This window comes from Haliotis cracherodii, unplaced genomic scaffold, assembly GCF_022045235.1.
Source record: "Haliotis cracherodii isolate W230 unplaced genomic scaffold, xgHalCrac1.p SCAF_23, whole genome shotgun sequence".
NCBI classification, from domain to species: Eukaryota; Metazoa; Mollusca; class Gastropoda; order Lepetellida; family Haliotidae; genus Haliotis; species Haliotis cracherodii.
The window spans coordinates 5,312,402-5,324,590 of NW_027266279.1; positions in this window are offsets into that span (position 1 = coordinate 5,312,402).

Consider the following 12,189-nt stretch of genomic DNA (forward strand, 5'->3'; position numbering starts at 1 on the left):
GTAGACGTGTCCAGTGAATGCATGATGAGTGACTGAGTGACAAAGTCGCATCAGAAACATTGAGCTGTTACTTGACTCCGAGCCGACCAGTCCTGTAATGCCGAGCGCCCGGCAGGGTAACAACATGTTCCAATTTGAAACGTCAATCTCAGACACACCGCCTGATTCCAAGCCGATATATGTTTCTATATCCTCTTAATTCCAAGTGCCAAGCAGGGTAAAAATAAATATTTTAATGACATAACATCGAACCACTGACCTTCCGCTCTCAGGGCAGGCCCTCTTTCCACTACACCAAGGAGGAGATCTATGTTGTAAATGGTATCTCTAAGTCTAGATTTCTCTTATAATAGCATATCAAGTAAGCGAATTCGGGACATAGTCATGACAGTCAGCGAGTTAACATTGAACATCGTATCGGCAATATTTCAGCCATATATCGACGAAAAGGGAGAAATATCTATTTCTACTGTAGACGTGTGATTGACCTGAAAATAGATGTGAAAGACGCCATAATTCGCCGTGCAGAGTTGCGTCCCTTGGACACGACAGGAACCTATGATCCAATTATGTATCTAGGTGTATCAGCACCATATCCGTGCTCGTGGGTTTCAACAAAGCGGTAAACGTCCGAGACCTGCATCACTTCGGACTTTCCTCCCACATTAAGCTGACACGCCGTGATATAACTGGAATACTGTTCAAAGTAGCGTTAAACCCAATTCATCCACCAATCACAAATAAAATAAGTCAAGGTTTTTTTTCGGCTTTGTATTTAAACTAATTTCTATTGCTATTCCCAAAGAACGCTCTCGTTCGCCATCCGAGCTGCAACTATGTTATTTGTCGTTGTCCACCCGAAATCAAAACAAGTTTACTTTGCAACAGTGTGGCATATTCTCGTAATTCAGCTAATGCCGCATAAACTCCAAATACAGCTGTACTTTAAATCACTGATCAGTTTCAACAGACCGACTTCTGAGATCATCGATCTATCTGCGATTACTAAGCGTATTAATCACGGCACTTATTCACGTCGTGTAAGCACATGACCGTCGCATGTGTCACAGTCGCTATCAATATTTATGCACCTACAGTGCAGATGACGTGCCCAGCATTGCTTTATGAGCTTGTATGGTGCCACACGCATAGATATATAGAGGATATTTGTCTTCTATCTCTGTCAGCCACGTGTGAAAATGCAGACTTTTCAGGTCACGAGACAAAATAAACATGAAAAGCATTTCAAAGAAAGAAAACTCGAATGTCCGATCTGTCAAACATTTGCTCCACGACCTCAGTCTGAAACCAATATCTCAATCAAGCTGACGGAAAGCAATGCCGTCGAAAGGCGTTATTTCATTCGACTGAAATACCATGCTGTTTCACCAGGTGAAATATCGATTTCATGTTTTCAGATTAATGGAGGTCTTCATCTCAACAAGCAAGTGTTACGAGGTGATTTCCGAACTGAAAGGCAGAGGTTAACCCAGAAATGACACAGAAGTAAACAGTGAACTCAGTAAATGACCGGGGGCACGGGTGGCCCAGTCGTCTAAGGCGCCGCGATTCGCTGTGCAGAGTTGCGTTGTGCAGAGTTGCCAGAAACCTATGATTGTGGGTTCGAATCCCGGTTCGCCCCGATTATGTTTCTAGGTTTGTCAGCACCATACCCGTGCTCGTGGGTTTCACCAAAGTGGTACACGTCTGAGACCTGCATCACTTCGGGCTTTCCTCCCACATTAAGCTGACACGCCGTGATATGACTGGAATAATGTTAAATGCGGCGTTAAACCCAACTCACTCACTCACTCAGTAAATGACCCAACAAAATCAACGATCGAGAAGCGCGAATAATGAAAACATGACATTCAAACAGTTTAAGGTTTAAAAAAGACACGACAGTGGGTCAGATAAGTGCCAGTGGTAATAAGTAACAGGCCCCAGATTTAAGGTTTGTGCCTTCACGAATGTTGTGACGGTTGATTGTCTTGGATGAGGACGGTCCCGGTTCTTGAATCCATAATAGTGTTGGAAACTGGCGGGATTCGATGTTTCCAAATAGGTGTCCAAACCACACTTGGCAAAAAGTTAGATTGTTTGTTTGTTGGTTGTTTAACGCCGCACTCAGCAATATACCAGCTCTATGGCGGCGGTCTGTAAATAATAGAGTCTGGACCAGACAATCCAGTGATTGACATCATGAGCATCGATCCACGCAATTGGGACCGATGATGTATAATGTAAAAATCGCAGTAATCGCCATTACTAACTTCAAAGGTGGTCGGGTAGCCTGGTGGTTAAAGCGTTGGCTCGTCACGCCGAAGCCATACTTACTCACTCACTCACTCACTTCAACACTGCACTAGCGTGGCACATGAGACAGTGTGTGAAAGGAATAATACAATATGTATATATGTTTCATATCTTAAAACAATATTCAACCCAAACCACTATTTTATGAATCACTGGCTTCGCGCCATTAGTGTGTCGCCAGTATATTATTTCATTCTTGAAGCTGTCCTATCCAGAGACGTCTTTCCATCAAGCCTGCAACGTTCATGCCTACAACAAGGGTAGATAACTCTAATTCTAGTACAAAATTATACATTCCGGGAAAACTCCAATCTCCGGCGTCGACCGCTGTTCAAATCTGGCACAGCGTTTGATATGTTTTACCTGTAGTTCACTCATTGCTGCCATTGACAGTTACTACAAATATATTTACAACTTTATACGGCCACTAAAGCTACCTGCATATTACACAGATTATTACGATTGTTAGCGTGGCGACCTATTCCGAGGCACGGTCGTAAGCTGAGGAAACATTCGTCACCACTCGCCCGTTTCCGTAACCTACAAGAAGACTCGTCCCCCTATCAATGGATGATATGTGCGAAAATACGACAAACCAATCAGAATGCGCGTATGACTTCAGTTACTTCGGCCAAAGAATCACACAGGTGTCGTAGTAGTTGTAGTTGTAATGGAAGTAGCAGACGTAGTTGTTAACTTTGCAGTAGAGGTTGTAATCGTCTCAGTTAAGATATTAGTTTCAAGTTTAGCTCAAGTCTGTTTCACTCATAAAGCGCCAGCCCTCTGAGATACCCCACTCGGACACATTGTACTGACTCCGTACTGTCCTGTACTTGTTTAATCACCTAACAGCTGAGCGACAGGCAGGGTAACAACAAGTACCATCTTTTAACCTCTTTTGGTATGACGCGGCTAGGTATCGAACACCGACCTCCCCCTCTTAATAGTTATAGTAGTAGCAGTACTACTACAACTTAAGTGAGTCATAAAATGATTTACTGTGGTTTTAGGGGGCACGGTTGGCCCAGTCGTTTCAGGCGCCGTATTTCGCTGTTCAGAGTTACGTCCCTTGGGCTGGCCAGAAACCTGTGATTGTTGGTTCGAATCCCGATTCACCCCGATTATGTTTCTCTGATTGTCAGCACCATCCCCCTACTCGTGGGATTCACCAAAATGGTAGACGCCTGAGACCTGCATCACTTCGGGCTTTCTTCCCATATTAAGCTGACATGCCCTAATATAACTGATATACTTTTCAAAGCGGCGTTTAACTCACTAATGAAGTTACCGCTAACTACATTGTCTGCTTATAGCTTCACACATTTTACCCAGAAGGAAATCTAAGCAGCAATAATATTAGTTGGAATTGTAGAAGTAGTGTGTGCGTGAATGTCTGTTGTTTTCCGGCTGTTGTTCACCAAGCCCAACCAATTGATTTCCATTTTTGTCGGCTCTCGCGACAAATGTATTTTGACCCGGTTCCCCACAGAGGTAGCACGGTGACATAGTAAACATTTTCTAAAAATATAGACAAGTCGTTAGCGTGGAATTTCCTCAAACGTAGTTTCGGTACTACGTCGGTTTTAGAATAAAGCGGTCGACGACCTTCACCTTGTGATCACAAGACAACAATCGACCAGGGCACGACGACCCGGATGAAGGAGATATATATATAGTTCGGAGTAATGTTGACAGCAACCCAGAAAATCCTAGTGATTCACAATGACTCTTTCGGAAAAGATTATGGCTTTACGTCGTGTCGGATTCATACAACTGGAATAACCATCTGCTGAAAGCGAATACGGTTTTAAATGATCAGTGTGTATACGCATCGACTAAATATATGCAGCCAGGAAGTGAATATTGGTGGGTTGGAATAAAGGTGACTGTCAGAATGAAATGCATGGGAATTGATTTTCATTTATGGACAGTGTCTTCAGTATGAGGTACCGATCGAGCTGTGTATGGTGTTGCTTTGTAAAATGTCGCAGTTGTAGGTGTGATTGAGTTTCAACGCTATTACGTCGGGTCTGATAAATGTGGGAGGAAACCCCGAAGTGTCGCAGAGCGCCAATCTTTACCGCTCGGATATGATCATGATGCTGACAAAGTTTGAAACGTAATAGGGGAGAAGCTGGGATTCGACCCCACTACATAATTATGTTTCTGGCAGGCCGCAGGGCCACATACATGCAGAGTAAAGTTCAGTATGTCTTCGGGGAACATTAACCACACACACATAGCCAATATAACATGTTGTGGAATTCTAAGACCCCCTGCTATGACTTGCGGAATGAGGACAGTCACTGGCACACATATGTCCCCGTCATTAAGATCCGCTACAAAAACTCGCAGCTGAGCTCAATGGGGATTGCTAGGAACCAGGGCAGGACATTCCATGCCTGACGCAAGCGCCGACAAGACACTGACGGGTTCCGGAGTGTGACCTGGCTGGTTGTGTTATGTGTTTGGTCGCACCCATCACGAAGCTGACACGAAGTGGTATATCTAAAGTTCTGTTCAAATCGGCGTCGGACCAAACTCATTCACTCACAACTGTGATGGCATTATAACGTCATGGTACTCACGCGCAACTCTCAGTGCAGAGTTGCGTCCCTTTGGCACACCACTAACCTATGATCGTGGGTTCGAATCTCAGTTCGACCCGATTATGTTTCTAGCTTTGTCAGCACCATGCCGTGTTCGTGGGTTTCACCAAAGTGATAAACGTCTGAGACATGTATGCTTTGGGCTCTCCTTCCACATTAAGCTGACATAGCGCGACATAAGTGCAATACTGTTGAAAGCGACGTTAAACCCAACTCACGCACTCACTCATGATCATCAGTGCATCACGCCATACGTTGTCCCATGGTTGGGCGCCATAACATTAGAGCGACACGAGTTGTTTCCCTTTAAAGTACTTTCACGTTAGTAACTTACGCTTATTGATTAACAACCGAAATTTGACTTCAAATGTATCAAACAAATTGGAAAATAAGTGAAAAACAAAAGGGACCAAATCACATGATAAAATATGTAAACACAGACTGAATCACTCACTGCTGTGGTCGAACTGAACTTTCATTCTCTCACATGAGTAATTGTTACAGTAAATGACTATCGATTGCGGAGAGCCCCGACTCAGTCTTAGTAAGCGTTACTCATGGAACTATATTTATTCCGCGAATTGTTATGACAGTGTTCTGTCATATAGGTCACGTGATTCCGAAATCTAACCATCTTATTCCAATTATTCCCCAGACGCTCGCACACGCGATCTGGTAGTGACTAAAGCCCAAAAGTTTCAAGTCATCTTGTTTAAAAGAATGATGATTAATATTGTAAATCTAGTTGATATTTCAAGGAGGTGATGCATCACTGTGTGACTAAGTCAGTTGCCTGTACAGGTTAGTACGGACAGTCAAAGTCAACGCCCCTTCAGTCCGGACACAGTAAGTCAACATCCCGTTATTCCGGACACAGTAAGTCAACACCCTGTTAGTTCGGACCTAGTAAGTCAACACCTCGTTATTCCGGACACTGTAAGTCAACACCCCTTTAGTTCGGACACTGTAAGTCAACAGCCCGTTATTCCTGACACAGTAAGTCAACACCCCGTTAGTCCGGACCCAGTACGTCAACGCCCCGTTAATCCGGACCCAGTAAGTTAACGTCCCGTTAATCCGGACCCAGTAAGTTAACACCCCGTTAATCCGGACACTGTAGGTCAACACCCCGTTAATCCGGACCCAGTGAGTCAAGACCCTGTTAATCCGGACCCAGTAAGTTAACACCTTGTTAGTCCGGACCCAGTAAGTCAACATCCCGTTTATCCGGACCCAGTAAGTCAACTGCTCTTTAGTTCGGACCCAGGAAGTCAACACCTCGTTAACCCGGACCAAGGAAGTCAACACCCCATTAATCCGGACCAAGGAAGTCATCAATCCGTTAGTTCGGACCCAGTAAGTCAACACCCAGTTTGTCCGGACACTATTAGTCAACACCCCTTCAGTTCGGACACTGTAAGTCAACACCCCGTTATTCCGGACAAGGTAAGTCAATACCCCGTTATTCCGGACACAGTAAGTCAACGCCCCGTTAGTCCGGACCTAGTAAGTCAACACCCTGTTAGTCCGGACACAGTTATTCTTGTCACAGTAAGTCAACACCCCGTTATTCCTGACACAGTAAGTCAACACCCCGTTAGTCCGGACACAGTTAGTCAACGCCCCTTTAGTCCGGACACAATTTGTCAACAACCCTTTAGTTCGGACACTGTAACTCAACCCCCCGTTATTCCTGACACTGTAAGTCAACACCCCGTTAATCCGGACCCAATAAGTCAACACCCTGTTGATCAGGACCCAGTAAGTTAACACCCTGTTAGTTCTGACACAGTAACTCAACACCCCGTTATTCCTGACACAGTAAGTCAACACCCCTTTAGTTCGGACCTAGTAAGTCAACACCCCTTTAGTTCGGACACAGTAAGTCAACACCTCATTAGTCCGGACCCAGTAAGTTTACACCCCGTTAATCCGGACCCAGTACGTCAACGCCCCGTTAATCCGGACCAAGTAAGTTAACGTCCCGTTAATCCGGACCCAGTTAGTTAACACCCTGGTAATCCGGGCCCTGTAGGTCAACACCCCGTTAATCCGGACCCAATAAGTCAACACCCTGTTGATCAGGACCCAGTAAGTTAACACCCTGTTAGTCCGGACCCAGAAAGTCAACATCCCGTTACTCCGGACACAGTAAGTCAACTGCTCTTTAGTCCGGACCCAGGAAGTCAACACTTCGTTAATCCGGACCGAGGAAGTCAACACCCCGTTAATCCGGATCCATAAAGTCAACACTCCGCTAGTCCGGACCGTGTAGGTCAACACCCCGTAAGTCTGGACCCAGGAAGTCAACATCCCGTTAGTCCGGACCCAGTAAGTCAACATCCCTTTAGTCAGGACCCAGGAAGTCAACATCCCGTAAGTCCGGACCGAGTAAGTCAACATCCCGTTAGTCCAGACACTGTTAGTCAACATTTCGTTAGAACGGACCCAGTAAGTCAACACCCCATTAATCCGGACACAGTAAGTCAGCATCCCGTTAGAACGTACCCAGGAAGTCAACATCCCGTTAGAACGTACCCAGTAAGTCAACAACCCGTTAGTCCGGACACAGTAAGTCAACACCCCGTTAGTCCGGACACTGTAAGTCAACATTTCGTTATCCTGAATCACTTCGGCCTTCAGCGCGTGGCGGGACATGGCAATACTCTCTAAATAAATTAGGTTAAAATATAAAATTAATATATACTATTCACAATAAGTTAAAGAACACCCGATTCTTTCACATGGCTGCGGTTTATCAGTGTCATAATGTTGGTGTTCTTTATCTTGTGTTTAGTAGTATATGGCATTTCCGTGTGAGTGAGTGAGTATGGTTTTACGCTGCTTTTAGCAATATTCCAGCAATATCACGGCAGGGGACACCAGCAATGGGCATCACACATTGTACCCATGTCGGGAATCGAACCCGGGTTTTCGGCGTGACGAGCGAACGCTTTAACCACTAGGCTACCCGACCGCCCCTATTTCCGTTTGAATGCCCCAATATCGGTGTCCATAAATACTCTTTTGACACCTGATTTATGATCAACTTGTATAGCGTCTCTTGTCTACTACAATCTACATGTATATGTACTTATCGTAATTTGATAAACACCTTTGTGAGTGGGTATGGTTTTGGCTCTTGGCAATATTCCAGCAATATTCTGGGGGAGGGGGAACCAGAAATGGGTTTCTCACATTGTACCCATGTGGGGAATATAACCTGGGTCTTCGGCGTGACGAGCGAACGCTTTAACGACTAGGTTACCTCCCCTCCCCCATCGCTGTAACAAGGGTGTTATCACAGTTGATATATGTACATGGGTAAACTACACATATGGAGAGACATCCTAATTAGTGTAGCCACACAGTAAACATTGGTGACAAAATGATGCGCATTACTAACATTGGTTAAATCAGCTGTTATTCGATTTGGTGTATAGTTTAAGTATAGTTTTGTCAAATGTATGTATGTGGGTGGGTGTGTTGTCTATCTGTCTCCCTCTGTCAAGCTGCCACGCAACTAAGGCCGAAAACTAGTAACTCCAATGAAAGGCTCAATTCAGTTTCGCAAAAAATCGCTGATTATTCGCGGACTTTCTGTGGAGTTTTTGCGAAATAAAGTAGTGTGAAAGACCCTCTGTTGTAGTGTTTGTGAATCTTGCTAATTTACTTCATACTTTGGGGAATAGGGGTTTGCAGTTGTAAAATGATCTCTGCTATCTGTCTGTACCATCAGCTTGCCGCCTCAGCCCCCTGCAATTCTCCAACCATGCTGTCCCCACAAAAAGGCATGTGGTTACTGTAAACTGATGAGCGAAAGGGTCCTTCAAGGTCTGCAGCTAGAGCATGTTGCGAATGAGTAGCCTTGCTGTGGTTTCAAACATATTTAAACAATGTCGCAATGTAAACGGCAAATAGATACTCAACAACAAAAGTTCCCGTGACACCTCTATTTAAGTGTATTTTTCAAACAAGTAAAGTTTGGGTTTCAATATTGTAGTTCATGTATGGAATCAAGACACAAAAACGCAACTGCTACAGAAAAGCATGCATTCCATGCAAAAGTTGACTTTTATGCAAGCCCCATGCATTTCACTACCCAAGAATAGGTATAAAAACACGTGCGTTAACGGGATTCCATATGCATTGTTCAGCATCGTGCTGCCAACAACCACTCAGAAAAACAACAAAATTACGCAATTACTAGAATTCAACATTACCAAATGCCACGCCTGTCCGAAAATGAGCGTCTGCGAGCCATTGGTATGCTTGAAGCAGTATCGAGTCAACGTTATGCAAGACAATTTAACGTCCACAGAAACACCATTTGGTGTTTATGGCAACGTTGGCAACAGACGAATGCAGTCAGAGACCATCCTCGGAGTGGCAGGCCACGCGTGAACAATAATCGACAAGACAATTGGATTCGAAGAACACCCCTTCGAAATCGATTCCAGCCAGCAACAGTGACAGCAAGAAGCATCCCTGGCCTTCGACGAATATCTTCACAAACCGTACGTCGTCGCCTCAGATGTGCAGGGATTGTCGTCAGAAGAACCGCCAGACGTCCCACTTTGACAGGAAACCACCGTCAAGCACGTCTACAGTGGTGCAGACAGTGTCTAAGCTGGGCGGCCATGCAGTGGGGACAATTTCTATTCACTGACGAGTCTCGTTTTCACTTTAGCCACAGCGATGGACGGATTCGAGTGTACCGACGTCGAGGTGAACGTTACGTTGTGTCATGGAAGAAGATCGGTTCGGGGGCGGCAGCGTTATGGTATGCGGTGGGATTACAGCAAGACAGAGGACCCGTTTGATAGTGGTAGAGGGACAACTCAATGGACAGCGCTACCGCGACGAGATCCAGGCCCTGTTGTTCTACCGTTTTTGCGTCGTCATGGCCCAGGCATTACCTCTCAATATGACAACGCCCGGCCTCATATTGCTTGACTTGTTCAGGATTCTCTTCAACAAAACAACGTGAATGTCATCCCCTGGCCGGATCGCTCCCCTGATCTCTCACCAATCGAGCACATGTGGGATGAGATGGATCGGCGCCTTAGACGTTAACCACGTGTTCCACAGACACTCCAGGAACTTCGAAACTTTTAAAACAATTTTTTTATGAAATCACGCATTTTCTGAAGTCAGTATGGCAAATTAAAACACTTGAACACTTACAGGAGTCTTTTATCTGTTGCAAATCGAAATTGTTTCAGATTTGGTAAAAGAAAATATCACAGGAACTTTTGTTGTTCAGTATGTTTAAGTCATCTTAATATATCAGTTAAATATCACCTTAATACCACCTATTTGGGTATACTATAAAAATAAATCGAAGTTTTTTGTTTTTGTTGTGTGTGTGTTTTAGCTAGCATGAATGTGATAAATTACTTAGCAAGTTGTTGCGTATTTCTCCCTTTCCTCCCGCTGAAGGCTCTGATTTTGGCTGACCCGTGAAGATCCGGGGTAGAATAGGTCTTCAGCAACCCTTGCTTGCCGTAAAAGGTGACTATGCTTGTCGTAAAAGGCGACTACATGTAACGGGATCGGGTGGTCAGGCTCGCTGACTTGGTTGATGCATGTCATCGATCCCAATTGCGTGGATCGATGATCATGATATCAATCACTGGATTGTCTGGTCCAGACTCGATTATTTACAGAGCGCCGTCATATAGCTGGAATATTGCTGAGTGCCGCGTTAAACAACAAACAAACCAAATCTGATTTTGGCTGGGGGTACATTTCTGTATTCTGAAACGTACCTGGGCTAGATGTTAGACTGAGATTTAGTCCGAGAAAAAAAAAGTTATCTTATTTGAACATATATAGCTACAAAATACAATTAAGAAAGTAAACACATTCGTGTTTGCAAACGAAATAAGACAGCAGTCTGCATCGGCATCTAACAAATTTATCTATCACATGTTGAAAACGTCTAGGTATAAAAAAGCGAAATAGCAGGGAAAATTGTAGGAATGGATCACTGGATACCAGCAAAAACCTTTTTTAATGTGCGGCATTATGGGAAATAGCGCTTTCTCGTCCCGTGCTATCGCTTTCTCGTCTTATGTTATCGCTACCTCTTTTCGTGTTATCGCTTTCTCGCGGACGTAACTGAAGGCGAGAAAGAGATGTCCCTCTCGGTTACCATTCAAACCGGCAATGAATTGAATAAGAGAGGTGATGATTTTTGTATTTTGTAAGTTAAATACACACAAACACGCTCACACACACACACACACACACACACACACGCTCACACACACACAAACAACAACAAAACACACACACACACACACAAACACACTTAAATATAGGTGCCATTTACTTCAAACCATTTATATTAGTTTAAGCAACTGAGTATTTATATAGGGTCGATGTGTTGGGGTTGGGGTGGTATGGACCCTGGGCACGTTACCACCAATCAACACATATACAGTGGGCACTATACGGTAAATAATTCCGAGTAAACTAGGTTAGGCCTTATGATAAAGAACAAGGCTCGGGACTTAAAACATTAATTTCACGATGGACATGCGTCATTCCTAGTTTATTTCCTGGTTTATTGTTTTTATTACCCATCGTCAAGTTTAAAAACAGGAAGCTAAAAAGAAAAAATGTCTTTTATAACAGAGGTGAAGTCGCGTTTCATAATATTCATACGCGTGTGACACGGCATTGATTTCTAGGAAATTTTACCTGATCACACAGCCTATACTCGATCAACACTAAGATCTGCGAATGCGAGATAGTTCGTTTGAACGGCATTAATCCTTTGACAATTTAAACAATCTTGGCGATATATATTCATTTTGAATCAAGTATAATAATACAACAATGAACCCAAACTGACTTGTCATTGTTGTTAATACACAATTCAAACACATATAGGTTCAAACTGTCAGTTGCTCTCGGTTGACATGGCCGTTAGTCACTGCTAGCTCTCATAACTACGAAAAAAAACAAACTCCTGTCGGTCTGCTCATTCTCATCAACAAACTGTGTAAGCTGATTCTACAAAATGTAAGGTTTATTTGAAAGATCTTTCAAGACGTGGTCTTTCAATCGCTCGCCCGCTGTCATAGATTTTGTTTTATACCGCGACTACGCTATTGTTTCAGCATTGGGTATCCCGATTATTTTATTTCATTCTTTCTGATATTTCTTGCATTTCGTCTAAAATGAGGGACTTGAAACTTGAAACTAAAACTGTTCAACAATATGTCGACATTGTTGTTAACATGCAGGTTTTGCA